A 19,908-nucleotide genomic window follows, 5' to 3' on the forward strand; every position below is an offset into this window, starting at 1 on the left:
AACTCAGGCATAATATTTGGTATTATCCTTGACCTCCCTCCTGTGCCATATCCAATATCTTGACACATTTTGTTTCTTCCCGGGATATCCAGAATACAGTATTTCTTATCATCTCTTTTACTACAACTTCGGACTGCGCCACCATCATATTCTTGATTCCAACTTTTGCCATCCCATCACCTTGCAGACTGTTCTCAAAATAACACCCACAGTGATTTTATTGCAGTACAAGCTGTATCAATTCACCGCTCTGCTCAAAGTCTTTGATTCACCTAAATCAGTAAAAAGTAAAGATTCTTACTTTGACCAACAGAACCCTACATAATCTGCTTTTTTGTTATATTCCAGCCTCATCCTCTAATATTCTCCTTTCTACTCCTTGCATTTGTTTTTTTTTTTTTTTTTTTTTTTTTTTTTTTTTTTTTTTTTTAAAGATTTTATTTATTTATGTGACAGAGAGACAGCCAGCGAGAGAGGGAACACAGCAGGGGGAGTGGGAGAGGAAGAAGCAGGCTCCCAGCGGAGGAGCCCGATGTGGGACTCGATCCCGGATCGCCAGGATCACGCCCTGAGCCGAAGGCAGACGCTTTAACGACTGCGCTACCCAGGCGCCCCTACTCCTTGCATTTGTTAACATCGTCATTCTTCTGTTCCTCAAATATTACAAAATAACCTCAGCCTAAAGTTCATTTTTCTGCTCGTAATACCCTTCCTCCAGATACGTTTTAGCTTACTCCTTGAGCGGCGCTGGAAGTCAAGTTAACAGTCACCTTATTGACTCTTTCCTGACTAACCAATATGTTACACTACCTTCCTCAGAGCTTCCTATGTCTTTCTTTACTTTGTTTTCCCCTAGAATTCCTTTCATCATTACAGTATATCATCATATACTATACACTGCATGCATTTATTTTTATTTCTTGCCTAAGTCTGTAAATTCTCTTACGAATGAAATTTTGGTCTCATTTGTTACCGCCTATATCATGAAGCCTAATATCTTCCTAAAATGTATTTGAAGAATAAATAAAGCAATTACACCTCAAAAATTCATTACAAACAAATAATTTTGTTATAAATTTACACTGATGCTATTTCTGAAAAAAAATCTTTGTTAATTTAACATGGGTTTCCTTTAGTATTTACCATTCTTGGGTAAAGATGTTAAGAATTTTACTACATTCTTTAAGTTGAAATGGAATCTGGATTGCATTTCTAGGCTTCTCTTCAATTTATATTCACAATTGAAAAAATTATGTTATCTAAATATTTCAATACATACTTTTACTTATTGAAGAGAGTCTTGTTTGCTTTATACTAAATATGTCAGAAATATCAATTTGCAAGAAATAAATCAAATCAAATCTTAGAACTAGAGTAGACTTTCATGCTGTCTGATTGAACATTCTCATTTTTCTTGAAGAAAATATTTTCAAACTTAGTATTTGCTTGGATAAATATTATGAATTACAACTTGGCTATGTGTGTTTATTCATCCCATCCATTTCTAGGGCCAACAATAGCACATTTCTAAATTTTCCTACCCACTAAAACTTAAAACGCTGTGTTGAGAAGAACAGATGAAAGTACATGGTTGTAAAAGAAAACTGTGGTCTTCACAAAAGTTAAATGACTAAATGACCCAAATCACATAATCAATAGACATAATAGCAAAATGGGACTATTACAGCAATGAAATTAATTTTTAGGGGAGCAATAAATAGCATGTAATGGATGCTTGGCTTTCTTTCCAGACATTATAATCACAATAGAATGCTTCCTGGGTTGTACTGTCATTGGCCTTTATAGGGAAGGCAGATCAAACAGTGCTAATTTGTTAGGTTTACAAGGACAAAAACAATTATAGTTTGGTACTTAATGTCCATTCTCCAATTAGAGGAAATAATTGAGCAAGGAAAATAGAGATAGATAGAGGCTTCTGATCTTTTTTTCTAGCCTTTTCCAAAGAGCCAAAACATTTCATTAACTGCAATATACAAATGTCTGTGGTATCTTCTGCCAATGAAAACTAATTAAAATTTTAATATCAAACTATCCTGAGACTGAAGATCTTCCTACTTTGTTTGTCCCATCACTGTCAGCATAATTTCTTTGAAAATGAAGAGTTAATCATGTTCCTTACTGGCTTAAAATGTTTCTATATTGTCTGTTGCTTTTTAATAAATTAGATTTAATATCTTTCTTCCACCTAACCTCTAATCTCATCTCCCATGAAGCCAATATTCATCCTTTTCTTCTTTTGAATCAACTTGTTTATGTACCTTTTCATGCCTCTAAAAATTCCAATAGCTTCCCATCCTTTGCTTTTACTTATACATGAGAACACTTCTCCCAGACTCTGTGTTGTCTCAATTGGTTAAACTCAATTAAGGCTAAGCTAGAGTATTACTAGTAAGGTAAAACATTTCCTTAAAAAAAAAATTATTTTAGAGGAGGGGGGAGGATCAGAGGGAGAGAGAGAATCTTAAACAGACTCCCCACTGAGCATTTAGCCCACCACAGGGCTCAATTTCAGGACTCTGAGATCATGACTTGAGCCAAAATCAAGAGTCAGATGCTTAACTTACTGAACCACACAGGCGTCCCAAAAACATTTCTTGACATCCTCTCACTTGTTTAGTTACAACTGACTCATTGTTTAGCTTCATAACCCCTTTTTTTAATTAGAAAAGGCTCACGCAGCCACTGCACTTTGAAATCTTTAAGCACAATTCAAAATTATAGTATCTTTTAATGTCTATATTCAATATGCCTAATCAAGTAGTATATGTATTTGGTATATGCTTGGTAAGTCATTGTTTAATGAGCTACTCAATTATTTTTATCAATTACATCAAGAATTAGATCTATTCATTTTGTCAAAAGTCACACAGTGTTTATAGTCTCATCGCCGAAACTCCAGGCAAAGATACAGATTTGAAGGATCTGAGCAGTGTGAAATAGCATATTTAGTTCTCTTATTTACTTGACAGTGGTCAAATCTACATAAATACAAATTTTAATGAAAGGAAAAATTTCCCTGCTGCTGAGATATGAATGGGATGCCTTTCAGGGGCCAAACACAATGGAGCTAGAGTAGCTCCTTGTCAAATGCAGAGTAATTTGATACTCAAGCAAGGTTAACCAGTGAAAGCATTGCTATTCAAATACATTAAACAATGTGTTGGTAAGACAAAACATAACTTCCCAGCATCCAGCTTGCAGACCATGCACTTGTAACTAGAAGCTACAATCATTTTTTATTCTCTTGCTGTAACTGACTATACCATGTCGCATCCACTGCTGTCAAATGCTGCCCGAATCAATGCTCTGACCTTTAGTAAGTAAGCAGCAAACCCCCTTCAAACACAGAAAGAGCAATTCAAACTCAGGGTAGGGAGAATAAGCACAGAAAACAATATTTCAGAATAGATCCTGTGAATTTTCTAGCTGATTGATGACGCGTTCACCGAGACATTGTGTTACAGACTTTAGCTGGGTGCCTAGCAGAAGCTGCCCATTTACTGGCATGCATTCATCCCTCACTGAGATACGAGCTACTTTTGTTATAGATTTGGGAATACTAATACAATGGGACATATTAGATTTCATTACAATGTTATGTGTCCCTGTAGCAGTTATATTTCATTGTTTTATATCCAGGCAAGATCATATTTGTGGAGCATAAAACCATTCCTTTTCACAAAATGTGTTTAAAAGCTTAATATTTATGAAACATTTATAAAAGGGGGGATACTAACAATTGAGCTTGTTTTGAATCTATATTGTAGACCCTGTTAAGGTTATATCCCACATTATCAAACTACATTTGTGACGTTGCTGACAGAGGTCTTCCTTTTAGTCCACTTTGATCTTAACACAGTACTAATTAATGTTCGAGGTTATTCTTAAAGAATTTGTATTTATTGATGATGTTGTGGATAATGGTAGTACTTTCTTAATTAAAATACTATTGATTATTTACATAGAAGAAATTTGAGATTTGATCTAGGTATGAATTAGTCTCACTTTAGCTATTCTCTGAAAATACCATGTCATTAATGATTTCAAGTGGAATCTCCCCCTTCACACACACATTGCTATCAGGGCATAGACATGACAGAAATTGAGGACTTTCCAGTGAAAAATGCACAGATGTCCTCTAGTTACATCAACAAAAGATATGTACTGAATGTTCCATAGTTCAGACTTCGAAAGTTCAACCACTCTGTTATCCCCTCTACAGTCATAAAATATAAAATGTCAACGGCACCCAATATTAAAATTTTACAGATGATCAGAAAAAAGTTACTAAAAACATCAGCTCCTGAAATAATGATACTTGAGAACCAATAAGCATTCCAAAGAATTTTACTGAAAATCATGCCTTTCATATGTTAGTTAATTTAATCATCACTTCCAAGCTTTTAATTCAAATATGTCATATTACCCTGAGATTAACATAAATGTTTATTTAGCTAATCATCTTGGTAGCTTATTACTTATTTTCTTTTGTGACTACATTGTATTTCGAAACCTTAACCATTAAAGCATTTCTCTTTTTTTAAAGATGTACTTATTTATTAGAGAGGGAGAGAGAGCGTATTTGCATACATGCACACACAGGGGAAGCGGCAGTGGGAAAGAATCTTTAAGCAGATTCCCTGCTGAGTATGGAGCCCCACACCAGGCTCAGTCCCACAACCCTGAGATCATGACCTGAGACGAAACTAAGAGTTGGACACTTAACCCACTGAGCCACCCAAGTGCCCCAACAATTAAAACATTTCTAATATTAGTTATGAAAACTTTCTGACTTGACAATTGGTGATGTTCCAGATAGTGGCCACTCTATTAGCATGAGTCTGGGGCCTAGAATGTGGCAGCAAATTGTGACAGAGGCACACCTGAGCATGTTGGGCAGGAAGTAGGAGGGAAAAGCAAAGCTTTGCTGACAGAACTGAGAACTTGGGACAGTTTAAACTATTTATTTATTTTTATCACAGTGTAGCCAAATCTGTCTAAACAAACACAAACAACAATAATAACAAAATTGAGCCACTGTACAGCAGAGAAACATATTAGGTTAAAATTCATGAACCAAACAAAGGATCTCTCAATTAAAATAAAATTATCAACAATCTCTATGCTCCAGATAGCATCGCATTAGGAAATATAATGAAAAAGTTCTTGAAATACCAGGAAAAATAGAAATTACAAAGAGCGGCATCAAGCTTTAGTACACCCTCTTCTATGTTTAGTTAACTGTCAAAAATAAATATAATAATATAAGGTAGAATGAAATTAGAAGGATTAACAAAATAAATTCATAATATACTGACCCAAATTTCAGTAAAACTAGAAATGAATAACAAATATATGCCTAAAGAATTAGCCTCTTGAGAAAATATATTAAATAACTCTTGGAGCAAGATGAAATCTCCACGTCAATTATAAACTATTTAAAAATGACTTTTAAATTGAAATGGGGATATATTAAACACATGAATTTGGTCTAAACATTCTGTTCATAGGAAACAATATATAAGAAGAAATGAAAATATAAATAACTAAAGATAAAATTTCAAAACAAGAATACAAAAATGAGAATAATAAAATAGATTTAAAGATAGGATGAAAGGTATTATATGAGATTTATTTTTAATTAAAAAGAATAAGTCAACTAAGAACCATGGAAAATATTGCAAGGATTTTTATAAAAGGCACTAGGTCTAAAATGTTTTATTGATTAAAGAAAAACTTTTATGTATTACATTATCTTCCATAGCTTTTAACCTACTCAAAAGTTTGAAAGGAAAGGGAAATTCTTTAACTTACTTAACAAGTACAGAATAACCCTCATACTAACATCTGACAATTATGTCACAAACTCATATTACTGAATAGTTTTAGTTGTCAACATATTTGCATATATATTATCTATAATATTAATAGGTGATAATTACTACATCCAATAAATTATTGCCATATCAGTATAGTGGCTTCAAGAAATATTACTATTGCTTCATATTAGCAGTCAATTAAAATACTTTATTACAGCAATGAATAAGAAAAAAGTATATGACTACTTTATGTTTAGTGGGCATTGCTTAAAATTTAATAACCATCTCAGTTTTTAAAAAATTATGATATAATTTCAACTCACCAAAAATGTCAATTCAAACAACAATAATTACCACACATTCGATAGATATAAAAATTAAGTCATACCTCTGAAGTAGTATCAGTGAGGCTGCTGGAAATGGCCCTTTTGCTTTGCTTACAAGAATACAAATAGATACAGGGAGAGAGTTAAGATGGCAGAGGTGTAGGGGACCCCTTTTTCAGCTGCTTCCCCGAGTCGAGCTGGAAAGGTACCAGACCAGCCTGAACATCCATGGAATCACCCTGAGACACAGGAAGATACATCCGGATCTCTACAAATGAACATCTTCAGCACTGAGTATTGAGGTACGAATCGGGGAGCCGTGAACTACGCACAGATATCAGAAGATAAACGGAAGGGGGGGGCGCCGCATTCGGGCGCTGAGAAGCAGTGGCCACCTGCACGGGGGAGTGGGTGGACTCGCGAACTGGCACCCGCGAGAGAGCAGACTGAGACCGTGAGCCGGGGAATGTGCGCCACCAGACTGAAATGGGGCTCCGGTGTGCTCACTGGAACCAGACTGAGACCAGGAGCTTTGGGAGCATGCGGGGGCGGCTGGCGGGTGGCGGCTGGCAGTGTTAGAAACACAAAGGACAGAGACGCGCCAGCCCTGGAAGTGAGGGCTGGGACGCTGGGTGTGGGGCGCACATCCCGGGTCGCTGCAGGGTTGAGCAGCACCAACAGAAACAGAGTTAAAGTGGCCAGAGGGGCCCAGTGGAGAACCGTCTGCGAGCCCTCTGCTCTGAGACAGAGGCTGAGATTCGGCCATTGCTGCTCTGACTCTCAGAAGAGGCACAGCAAACTACCAGGGAAAGCCGCCAGAGAGCAAAAGCCTGGAAAGACTGGCTCACAGTGTGCCCATCCCCATCCCCCCTCACAGGGGACACGGAGACTCTACCCAAACAGGGTTGCCTAAGTATTGGTGCGGCAGGCCCCTCCCCCAGAAGGCAGGCTGAAAAATCAAGAAGCCCACACTCCTAAGGTCCCTATAAAACAAGTGCACACTGCCTGGGTCCTGGTCAATAATTTGGGCACTGGACAAGCCCGCAACCTCTCCTCATCAGAATGACAAGAAGGAGAAATCCCCCCAGCAAAGAAAAGACAATGAGTCTCTGGCCTCTGCCACAGAACTAATGGATATAGATTTAACCAAATTATCAGAAATGGAGTTCAGAGTAACAATGGTCAAGATGATGTGTAGACTTGAAAAAGTGTTAACGAAAACACTAATGAGAATATAGAATCTCTAAGGGTGGAAATGAGAGCTAATCTGGCAGAAATAAAAATTCTATGAATCAAATGAAGTTAAAAGTAGATGCTCTGACAGCCAGGGTGAATGAGGCAGAAGAACGTATCGGCGAATTGGAGGATGGGTTAGTAGAAGAGAAAGCCAAAATAGAAACTTGGCTCAAAAAAATCCAATCTCAAGAATGTAGGTTACGGGAGATTACTGACTCAATGAAACGTTCCAATGTCAGAATCATCAGCATCCCCGAGGGGGTGGGGAGAAACAGAGGTCTAGAAGAGATATTTGAACAAATTGTAGCTGAAAACTTCCCCAATCTAGCAAAGGAAACAAGCAATCGTGTCCAAGAGAGAGAGGACCCCTCCCAAGCTCAACCATGACAAACCTACGCCACGTCATGTCATAGTGCAATTCGCAAATATTAGATCCAAGGATACAGTATTGAAAGCGGCTAGGGCAAAGAAATTTCTCACGTACCAAGGCAAAGGTATCAGAATTACGTCAGACCTGTCCACACAGACCTGGAATGAGAGAAAGGGTGGGGGGGGGGCATTTTTAAAGCTCTTTCAGAGAAAAACATGCAGCCAAGGATCCTTTATCCAGCAAGGCTGTCATTCAGAATTGATGGAGAGATAAAGACCTTCCAGAATCGCCAGTCATTGACCAATTTCGTAACCATGAAACCAGCCCTACAGGAGATATCAAGGGGGGTTCTATAAAAGTAAAAAGGCCCCAAGAGTGATACAGAACAGAAAGTCACAATCTATAGAAACAAAGACTTTACATGCAACATGGCATCATTAAAATCATATTTCTCAATAATCAGTCTCAATGTAAATGGCCTAAATGCTCCCATAAAGCACCACAGGGTTGCAGATTGGATAAAAAGACATGGCCCATCCATTTGCTGTCTACAAGAGACTCATTTTGAACCTAAAGATACATTCAGACTAAAAGTAAAGGGATGGAATACCATCTTTCATGAAATGGACCTCAAAAGAAAGCTGGGGTAGCAATTCTCATATCAGACAGATTGGATTTTAAACTAAAGACTATAGTTAGAGACACAGAAGGGCACTATATTATTCTTAAAGGATGTATCCAACAAGTGGATATGACAATTATAAATATATATGCCCCCAACAGGGGAGCAGCAAGATACACAAGCCAACTCTTAACCAGAATAAAGAGACATATAGATAAAAATACGTTAATAGTAGGGGACCTCAACACTCCACTATCAGCAATAGATAGATCACCTAAGCAGAAAATCAACAAAGAAACAAGAGCTTTGAATGCCATACTAGACGAGTTGGACCTCATAGATATATATAGAACACTACACCCCAGAACCAAAGAATATTCATTCTATTCTAATGCCCATGGAACGTTCTCAAGAATAGACCATGTTCTGGGACACAAAACAGGTCTCAACCGATACCAAAAGACTGAAATTATTCCCTGCATATTCTCAGACCACAATGCTTTGAAATTGGAACTCAACCACATGGAAAAATTTGGAAGAAACTCAAACACTTGGAGACTAAGAACCATCCTGCTCAGGAAGGACTCGAAAAACCAGGAAAGCAAAAATCAATTTAAACAATTTATGGAGACCAACGAGAATGAAAACACAATGGGCCAAAACCTATGGGACACTGCAAAGGCAGTCCTAAGGGGAAGATACAAAGCCATCCAAGCCTCATTCAAAAGAATAGAAAAATCTAAAATGCAGTTTTTATAATCTCACCTCAAGAAGCTGGAATAGCAACAGAGAAACAGGCCTAACCCACACACGAGAAAGCAGTTGATCAAGATTAGAGCAGAGATCAATGAATTAGAAACCAGGAGCACAGTAGAGCAGATCAACAGAACTAGAAGCTGGTTCTTTGAAAGAATAAATAAAATTGACAAACCAGTAGCAAGACTTATCCAAAAGAATAGAGAAAATTAATAAAATTATGAATGAAAAGGGAGAGGTCACAACCAACACCAATGAAATTGGAAGGATTATTAGAAACATTTGTCAACAGCTTTATGCCAATAAATTAAGCAATCTGGAAGAGATGGAGGACTTCCTGGAAACCTGTAACTACCAAAACTGAAACAGAAAGAAATTGATTTTTTAAACAGACCAATTAATTTTGAAGAGATTGAAACAGTGATTAAAAACCTTCCAAAAAACAAAATGCCAGGGCCTGATGGATTTCCCGGGGAATTCTACCAAACATTCAGAGAAGAAATAATGCCTATTCTCCTAAAGCTACTTCAAAAAATAGAAACAGAAGGAAAGCTACCAAACTCATTCTATGAGGCCAATATTACCTTGATCCCCAAACCAGGCAAAGACCCCATCAAAAAGGAGAATTACAGACCGATTTCCCTAATGAATATGGATGCCAAAATCCTCAACAAGATCCTTGCTAATAGAATCCAACAGTACATTAAAAGGATTATCCATCACGACCAAATGGGTTTCATCCCTGGGATGCAAGGGTGGTTCAACATTCGCAAATCTATCAGTGTCATAGATTTTATCAGCAAGAAAAAAGCCAAAAATCATATGATTCTCTCAATAGATGCAGAAAAAGCATTTGACTAAATACAGCATCCTTTCCTGATTAAAACCCTTCAGAGTATAGGGATAGAGGGTACATTCCTCAATCTCATAAAAACCATCTATGAAATGCCTACAGCAAATATCATTCTCAATGGGGAAAAGCTGGAAGCCTTTCCCTTAAGATCAGGAACATGACAAGGATGCCCACTCTCACCACTATTATTCAATGTAGTACTAGAAGTCCTTGCAACAGCAATCAGACAACAAAAAGGGATAAAAGGTATCCAACTCAGCAAAGAAGAGGTCAAACTGTCTCTCTTCGCAGATGACATGATACTCTATATGGAAAACCCAAAAGAATCCACTCCCAAACTACTAGAAGTTATAGAGCAATTCAGTAATGTGGCGGGATACAAAATCAATGCTCAGAACTCAGTTGCATTTCTATACATGAACAATGAGACTGAAGAAAGAGAAATTAGGGAATCCATCCCATTTACAATAGCACCAAAAATCATACGTTATCTTGGAATTAACTTAACCAGAAACGTAAAGGATCTGTATTCTAGAAACTACAAATCACTCTTAAAAGACATTGAAGAAGTCACAGAAAGATGGGAAAATATTCCATGCTCATGGATCGGAAGAATTAACATAGTTAAAATGTCCATGGTACCCAGAGCAATCTACACTTTCAATGATATCCCGATCAAAATACTGAGGACATTCTTCAAAGAACTGGAACAAACAGCCCTGAAATTTGTGTGGAACCAGAAGAGGCCCCAGATCACCAAGGAATTGTTGAAAAGGAAAAATAAAGCTGGGGGCATCACAATGCTGGATTTCGAGCTGTACTACAAAGCTGTGATCACAAAGACAGCATGGTACTGGCACAAAAACAGACACATAGACCAATGGAACAGAATAGAGAACCCAGAAATGGACCCTCGGCTCATGGGCAACTAATCTTTGATAAAGCAGGAAAAAACATCCAGTAGAATAAAGACAGTCTCTTCAATAAATGGTGCTGGGAAAATTGGACAGCTACATGCAAAAGAATGAAACTTGACCACTCTCTCACACCATACACAAAGATAAATTCTAAATGGATGAAAGACCTCAATGTGAGACAGGAATCCATCAAAACCCTAGAGGAGAACATAGGCAGCAACCTCTACGACATCGGCCACAGCAACCTTTCTCATGACACATCTCCAAAGGCAAGAGAAACAAAAGATAAAATGAATTTGTGGGACTTCATCAAGATAAAAACTTTCTGCACAGCCAAGGAAACAATCAAAAAAAACTAAGAGGCAGCCCACGGAATGGGAGAATATATTTGCAAATGATACTACAGATAAAAGTCTGGTATTCAAGATCTACAAAGAACTTCTCAAACTCAATACACAAGAAACAAATAAACAAGTCAAAAAATGGGCAGAAGATATGAATAGACACTTTTGCAATGAAGACATACAAATAGCTAACAGACACATGAAAAAATGTTCAAAATCATTAGCCATCAGGGAAATTCAAATCAAAACCACCTTGAGATACCACCTTATACCTGTTAGAATGGGAAAAATTGACAAGGCAAGAAACAACAATTGCTGGAGAGGATGTGGAGAAAGGGGATCCCTCCTACATCGTTGGTGGGAATGCAAGTTGGTACAGCCACTCTGGAAAACAGTGTGGAGGTCCCTTAAAAAGTTAAAAATTGAGCTACCCTATGACCCAGCCATTGCACTACTGGGTATTTACCCCAAAGATACAGACATAGTGAAGAGAAGGGCCATATGCACCCCAGTGTTCATAGCAGCATTGTCCACAATAGCTAAATCACGGAAGGAGCCGAGATGACCTTCAACAGATGACTGGATTAAGAAGATGTGGCCCATTTATACAATGGAATATTACTCAGCTATCAGAAAGAATGATTTCTCAACATTTGCTGCATCATGGAAGGCACTGGAGGAGATAATGCTAAGTGAAATACATCAAGCAGAGAAAGACAATTATCATATGGTTTCTCTCATCTATGGAACATAAGAACTAGGAAGATCAGTAGGAGAAGAAAGGGATAAAGAAAGGGGGGTAATCAGAAGGGGGAATGAAGCATGAGAGACTATGGACTCTGGGAAACAAACTGGGGGCTTCAGAGGGGAAGGGGGTGGGGGAATGGGATAGGCTGGTGATGGGTAGTAAGGAGGGCACGTATTGCATGGTGCACTGGGTGTTATGTACAACTAATGAATCATTGAACTTTACATCAAAAACCAGGGATGTACTGTATGGTGACTAACAATATAATAAAAAATATTATTATAAAAAAAAGAATACAAATAGGTACAAATTTCTTTAATGTGTATTTGGTGATGTATAACAAAAGACTTTAAAACGTGGTTACTTTAAAACTGCTATTCCTACTTCCTTGACTTCTTGGTCTCATTTGATGTTTTGTCCTTTCTCCCTTGGTCTCTAAACTTTGGCATACCTCAGGCAGTAGACTTCCTTTGCTACCTGCACTGACCCCTGGGTGATCACAACAACTACATACCTCTCCGCTTGTTTTTATCTTTTTAAATTTCTTTCAGTAATATTACATTCAGTTCTACAAAGATGTTGTATATAACTTAGATTTATTTTCAGATAATTTATAAATTTCATGCTATTATATCTCTTATTTTGTGTTTGTCGATGGTATACGAAGGACAATGGTGTGGATGATTACCAAAAAAAACACATCTATTTCTCTGTAAATATTATCTCACCGGATTGGGTATTGTTCTTAGATTAATGCTATAAGATCACTCAGTAAGTTTCTGATCTCATTCTACTTTTTTCCTGTATCATTTTTCACCAAGGGCAGTCTCTAAATCTTTTATTTAAATTCTTGAGGTGTGCATCTTAGTTATATTATAGGCTAACTTTTACAATATTAAACACATAACAGTCACTCAAATTCAACTTAAAGTATGAGTAAATAAGGAAATATGAATGGACAGCCCAGAGGGGAAACACTTATGCAGGTCTACATTGCTAAATAAATGCATCTTTTAACTGTTATTTGAGTCTATTTTTGCCAATAGACTGACAAAAGAAAATTATGTAACAGTCATCTTACCAAGTGCCTGGTGTAATCTTGTACATAGTAGGAGTTCAATTAAATACTTATTCTATCAATTAGTTCGGGAAGAAATAACATATATAATAAGAGGAAAAATAATTATGATAATTCTATGTAATAGAAGCATAGTGAGAAATAAAAATAAGTAAACCTTTCAGGATCTACTTAGTAGAAAAAAAGAATAGATATTGTCTGAAAGACAATAAGTAATCATTTAAAAATTATTACCATTAAATGCAATATGCTTCGCTATACACTGGAAAATATGCTAAAACATTTATGTGGGCTACTTTAATCCTCTAAACTCTATTTTGTTAATGAGGAGAAAGCTTAAAGATGTTAACATATCTGAGGCGAACAATCACTAAGGGGCTGCTCAGAACATCTGTCTCTGGAGAAAATCATTTATTGTTCCTCTAGTGTTTGGACTAATTTTTTAAAATTTATTTTTCTAAATTCTTACAATGGTCAAACTATAAGTTCAGATCAATTGATTAATGAAAGATAAATCTAACCCGATTAACATGTGAATCACTGGGCTCAGAGTTTGAATTGTGAATGACACTACTTATTGTCTATACAATGTAAGCCTGTGGGTCATTCCCATTTTCATTGCACTGAATTTTGATTTTTTAAATGAGTTTGGTCTAAAACAGGAACACTATAAATACATCAGGAAAAATCCTAAATTAGTCCATTTTTATAAATATCTGAGAAAAATAGTACCTACATAATCTCAAATAGTTTTTCATATAATACAGGAAGCTTTCTTTAATCAGAACCATGTATTTTACATGGACAATGCAGCCCATACTGTTCAACCAGTATTCACACATTGTCAGCTGAAAGCAGTTAATATATGTGCAATTTTATTGGACAATGAGGCAGCTGCATTGCCTTGTAGTCAAAATGATGGAAAAGAACTTCACTCAGAACCATAATCACAAAGCACAGCTTAGCAAAATAATACACGTTTCAGATCAGATTTGGGTAAATTTTCCGTTTTGTTCTGTCAATCTTCCTGTCAGTTTTGTTTGAGAAAGTAAAAGAATTTTCAGGAGAATGTATTTCTGACAGAGTGGGCTTTAAGTCATCTTTCAAATCTTGTTCTTTGACCATTAATCCTGTATATAAATGTATATATATTTATGTATATATTACATATATAGTATATATAATACATATATATAATACATATATAATACAAATATATATATTACATATATGTATACCAAATTACATATATATGTAACAACTTTATTGAAGATTTGTTTCTAGGTTTAACAAACTTCAGCTTACCAAAATTGGCAGGTTTATATTAGGCAATGCATAAGAAAGCAAACACATATTTATGGCAGTTTAAGGAGCAGGCTTTCTCATATTAGTCAATACCAAATCCACATTGGATCACTTTCTGTTGGGAAATAGGCATACTGTCTGTGTCACTCTTTTGCAGCGATCATCTATCCCCACCATTTACCTAATAAGGATAGGCCAGCATTTCCCAAGGATTTCTTAAAAAGTTCTCTTCCTCATGCATTAATCTAGTCATCACTTTCAGAACATACCCTCTTCTTCTGGTTGGTCAATTCTTGGAAGTACAAAACCTTTCCGAATTATAGAACAATAAATGAGGAATATACTTTGGAAAACAGTAAGAATGTTATTATGTGATCAAAAAAATACCAAAGTAGATGCCTGTAATGCATTGTAACTCAGAATCTTCCTAACCTAGATTTATTAACTCTATCTACTAAATTTTAACTTTATTAGCGATTTTAATTTTTTTTTCAGATTGTTGTGGCATTTGTTTTCTTAAATGATTACACCACACTATTTGACTAACTCAAGGGAACTGGTGCATTTACCTTCATATTGAGGACAATTCAACATTTTAACAAAACTATATCAATCTGTGTAGTTTTATAAATATCTAATAGCTTTTGGACTATGTATTAATTCTCCATGTATTAATTCTCTACATGAAAATTTGGACACTTCCCCAAAAAAGTGAAGAACTCTACAGTTTCTTGTTTATTCATTTAGATACTGTTAGAAAAAGTCACTTAAAGTTTGAAATATGCAACCAATTTTTTTCTGTTGCACAGCATCTATAGACAAAATTAAATGTGAGCCTTGCTGGGGCATGGTTCTTACTACTTTAGCTACGTAAAATAAAATGGAATAACAATACAGTTTATTGTTGCCATCTTACTCCCTTGAAGTATGAGGTCTCATACAGAATGCTTCTAAAGCTTTAAAATCATGGATGATAAGCAATCACCATTTTTTCTTATTCTATTAATTAGTAAATGTACTACACAAAGATGGGAAAAGAATGTTAACATGAGCTAAAGTCTACTTGAGCCAGTTTTCCTTAGTGCTTCTTACTCCTATTTGTGTCATTCTGTACCCTCATTTCTTCAGCTATGATGACTAAACCAAAGCTCTTCCTTTCACTTTCTCTCTTGCTGTTTATATTTCAAATAAAAAGCAAGGAAGGAATAATGGAAACTTAAAGGAAATCAAGAATTATCTAACACATTATTAGTAGTAAGGTAAGAGGCCGATAAGATTACACTCGTTGACATATTTGATAAATTTTGATCTCTCCTTATATAATAATTATAAAGAAGTAGCACTTTTCAACTTTATCCCATTTTTATCAATTTGAGAAAATATCTGCAATGACAAAATAGTAATTAGTAACATTTTTTTAAAATCTATTTCATCTATCCTCCCACCAACCTCCCCTCTGGCAGCTACCAGTTTGTTCTCTGTATTTGAGTCTGTTTTGTTGTTATTGTTGTTGTTTCTTTTTTCTTTATTTGCTAGTTTGTTTCTTAAATTCCACATATAAGTGAAATCATGTGGTATTTGTCTTTCTCTGATTTATTTTACTTAGCATTATACCCTTTAATTCTATCCATGTTATTGCAAATGGCAAGATTTCATTTTTTATGGCTGAGTATTATTTCATTGTATGTACACCATATCTTCTTTATCCATTCATCTATCAATGGACACTTGGGTTGCTTCCATGTTTTGGCTATTATAAATATTGCAGCAATAAACATAAGGGTGCATAAGTCTTTATGAATTGGTGCGTTTGTTTTCTTTGGGTAAATACCCTATAGTGGAATTACTGGATCATATGGTAATTCTATTTTTAATTTTCTTGAGGAAGCTCCATGCTGTTTTCCACAATGGCTGCACCAATTTGCATTTCTACCAACAGTGCATGAGGGTTCCTTTCTCTCCACATCTTCACTGACTCTTGTTATTTTTTGTGTTTTTGATTTTAACCATTTTGACAGGCGTTAAGTGATATTTCATCATGACTTTAATGTACATTTTCCTAGTGATTAGTAATGTTGAGCCTCTTTCCATGTATTTGCTGGCCATCTGTATGTTTTCTTTGAAAAATGTCTATTCAACTCCTCTGAGCATTTTTAATTGGATTATATATAGTGTTTTTGGTATTGAGTTGTAGAAGTTCTTTATATATTTAGGATATTAACCCCTTATCAGATATATCATTTGCAAATATCTCCTCCCATTTAATAGTTTGCCTTTTTGTTTTGTTGATGGTTTCCTTCATTACGCAAAAGCTTTTTATTTTGGTGTAGTTCCAATAGTTTAATACTGCTTTTGTTTTCTTTGCCAGGATAGACATATCTAGAAAAATGTTTCCATGGCCAATACCAAAGAAATCACTGCCATATTTTCTTCTCAGACTTTTATGGTTTCATTTCTCGCATTTAAGTCTTTAATTTATTTGCAGTTTATTTCTGTGTATGGTGTAAGAAAGTGGTCCAGTTTCATTCTTTTCCATGTAGCTGTCTAGTTTTCCCTTTGTTGAAGAGATCACATTATGCCTATTGTATATATTCTTGACTCTTTTATCATAGATTAATTGACTATATAACTTTGAGTTTATTTCTGGGTGCCGTGTTCTGTTCTATTGATCTCTGTGTCTATTTTTGTGCCATTACCATTTATGACAGTAACAATTATTTTTTAAGTTCTATAAAAAAAATTAAGTTCTATAAAAAATGTTCTGAAAAAAATTCTCTCCAAAGCTCTCTATCCAAGTTACTGGAATGTTCAAAATTTAGAATAATATCCTGTTCATCTATATATTTTAAAACATCCTGATTATCTATATATTATTGTCTTGACCAGTGACAAATACGACATCTCCATGTACTTAATGATATGCTTAAAAATGGAATTAATATTTTTATTTCTTCAAGATTCATTTATTATTTATTTTAGAGAGAAGGGGGAGGGGTGGAGGGAGAGGGAGGGAAAATCCTTAAGCTGACTCCCCACTGAGCCCAACATGGTGTTCAATCCCAGGTTTCTGAGATCATGACCTAAGCCGAAATCAAGAATCAGATCCTTAACCAAGTGAGCAATCCCACATTTATTCTTCATATTTTTTTTCCTCTAAGATTTTATTTAAATTCAAGTTAGCTAAGAGTATTGGTTTCAGGAGTAGAATCTAGTGATTTGTCACTTACATAAAACACCCAGCGCTCATCACAGTGCCCTCCTTAACGCCCATCACCCAATTACCCCATGCCCCCACCCATTTCCCCTCCAGCAACTCTCAGTTTGTTCTCTATAGTGAAGAGTCTCTTATGGTTTGCCTCTGTCTCTGTTTTTATTTTATTTTATTTTTCCTTCCCTTCCCCTATGTTCATGTTTTATTTCTTAAATTTCACATATGAGTGAAATCATATGGCACTTGTCTTTCTCTGACTGACTTATTTTGCTTAGCATAATACACTTTAGCTTCATCCATGTTGCTGCAAATGGCAAGATTTCATTCTTTTTAATGGTTAGGTAGTATAAACACGCACACACACACACACACCATATCTTCTTCATCCATTCATCAGTCAAAGGACATTTGGATTATTTCCATAATTTGGCTATTGTCGATAATGCTGCTATAAACATTGGCATGCATGTATCCCTTCAAATTAGTATTTTTGTACCCTTTGGGTAAATACCTAGTAGTGCAATTGCTGGGTCGTAGGGTAGCTCTATTTTTAACTTTTTGAGGAGCATCCATACTGTTTTCCAGAGTGGCTGCACCAGTGTGCAATCCCACAAATAGTGTAGAAGGGTTAAAATGGAATTAATAATTTTAAAATGTGTTCTTTAGCCTACTTATTCAAAGAAATGAAATCCAATTTTTTTTTAAAGATGTAGACCTTCTCTTTTTTCAATTGGGAAAGTTACATTCATATGTGCTATTTGTGTGTGTGTGTTAAATTCTTAGAATCATTGATACTTACTCTTTCAGATTTAAAAAAAAAGATAACTGGGGGGCATCTGGGTGGCTCAGTTTGTTGAGCGTCTAACTCTTGGTTTTAGCTCAGGTCATGATCTCAGGGTGTTGGCATCAAGCCCTGTATCGGGCTCTGTGTTCAGAGGGGAGTCTGCTTGAGATTCTCTCTTCCTCTGTCCCTCCTGCCCCTGTGTGTTCTCTCTCTCTCTCTCTCTCTCTCAAATAAATTAATCTTAAAAACAAAAGTAACTTTTACATAAAATTACTTAAACCCCAAAATTTCTAGCTTCAGGGAGAGGGTTAGTGAGACAGTATACAGGCAGGACACAGTCGTTCCCAAATGTCATCACATCCTTCCCCCACCACCCATTCCAGAGTCCTCTCACTCTTGATCAGCAATTCTGTGATTGCTTATCCTTGGGGATAGCTCAGTTAAACAACATCTACTGAACATATTATATGTCAGCTTCTGATCTAGCCTGTGAGTTTATAATGATGAGAAAAAGAGAACTCAGACAAAATTCTGAACTTACTGGACCCCCCTAATTTCTGTACTACTTTTTCCTGACTATTACTGATTCTTGACCTTAGAGTGATAGGGTTTCTATGTGTTTGTTTTCATACTCATATATTTTGTCTTGCCCGACAGGTTGACACACAAAATTCTTCCAGAATTCCTTTCCCTTTTTTTCCTTCCTGACTTATTACTTAAATGCTATTTCTGGCAATGCCACTAGTAGTCACCCTTGGTGTCTTTCTGGATCTTTGGATTTTAGCTTTTTGGCTCTTTGAATTGAATTAACCCTGTTTCCCAAACTAAAATATGCTAGTAATTGTTTTCTCTGGATTGTGAACATTTAGGTGATGATTTTTCTACTGTTATTTTAGAGTAAAAAGTATATTGTGGTTAATGAATAGCAAAAGGTTTAAAAAGCTAAACCAAATTGCTGCTGGAAAGGGTCTAGAGAGAGAAAATGAAGATCAAGGGTAAAGACGTAACAGATGGAGCAACATCTGTGTGCAGGGCATATGATCTTGACAGAGGTGCAGAGACTAACTTCAAATACAAGAAAAAAGCCTTTTCCTTTGTTACAAAAAAATGAGAGGGTAAGAACTGCTGTGGATACAAATATGGATATGTGGAATTTAGGCAGTCCTGTATAATTGTCTGAGATGTAGAAATTGAGCTTGTCTGCTGTAAACCTGGGTAATTTGCCAAAAATGAAAAAAAAAATCAGAACAATTTACAAAGAAAGGAGAGTTGCAAGGTGAGTTCATATTCCTGTTGAGCCTGGAACCCTAGAATTTACAGTGGCATCAAATAATGAGGCTGTTTGATGTTTCATGGCGGCCTTGGCAGCACAGAGCCGCTTCCCGATCACGGCACTGTAAAAGGTATTTCAAGAAACACTTAGAGTAGAGAAACGTCTATGTGTGACTTGGCAGATGTTTGTTATTCAGGTTGAAAATATTAGCAGAAATTTTAGCTAATTTGTCATATAAAATCAAT

Source organism: Ursus americanus, chromosome 13, assembly GCF_024610735.1.
Source record: "Ursus americanus isolate L20-20 chromosome 13, mUrsAme1.1.p, whole genome shotgun sequence".
In the NCBI taxonomy this organism is placed as follows: domain Eukaryota; kingdom Metazoa; phylum Chordata; class Mammalia; order Carnivora; family Ursidae; genus Ursus; species Ursus americanus.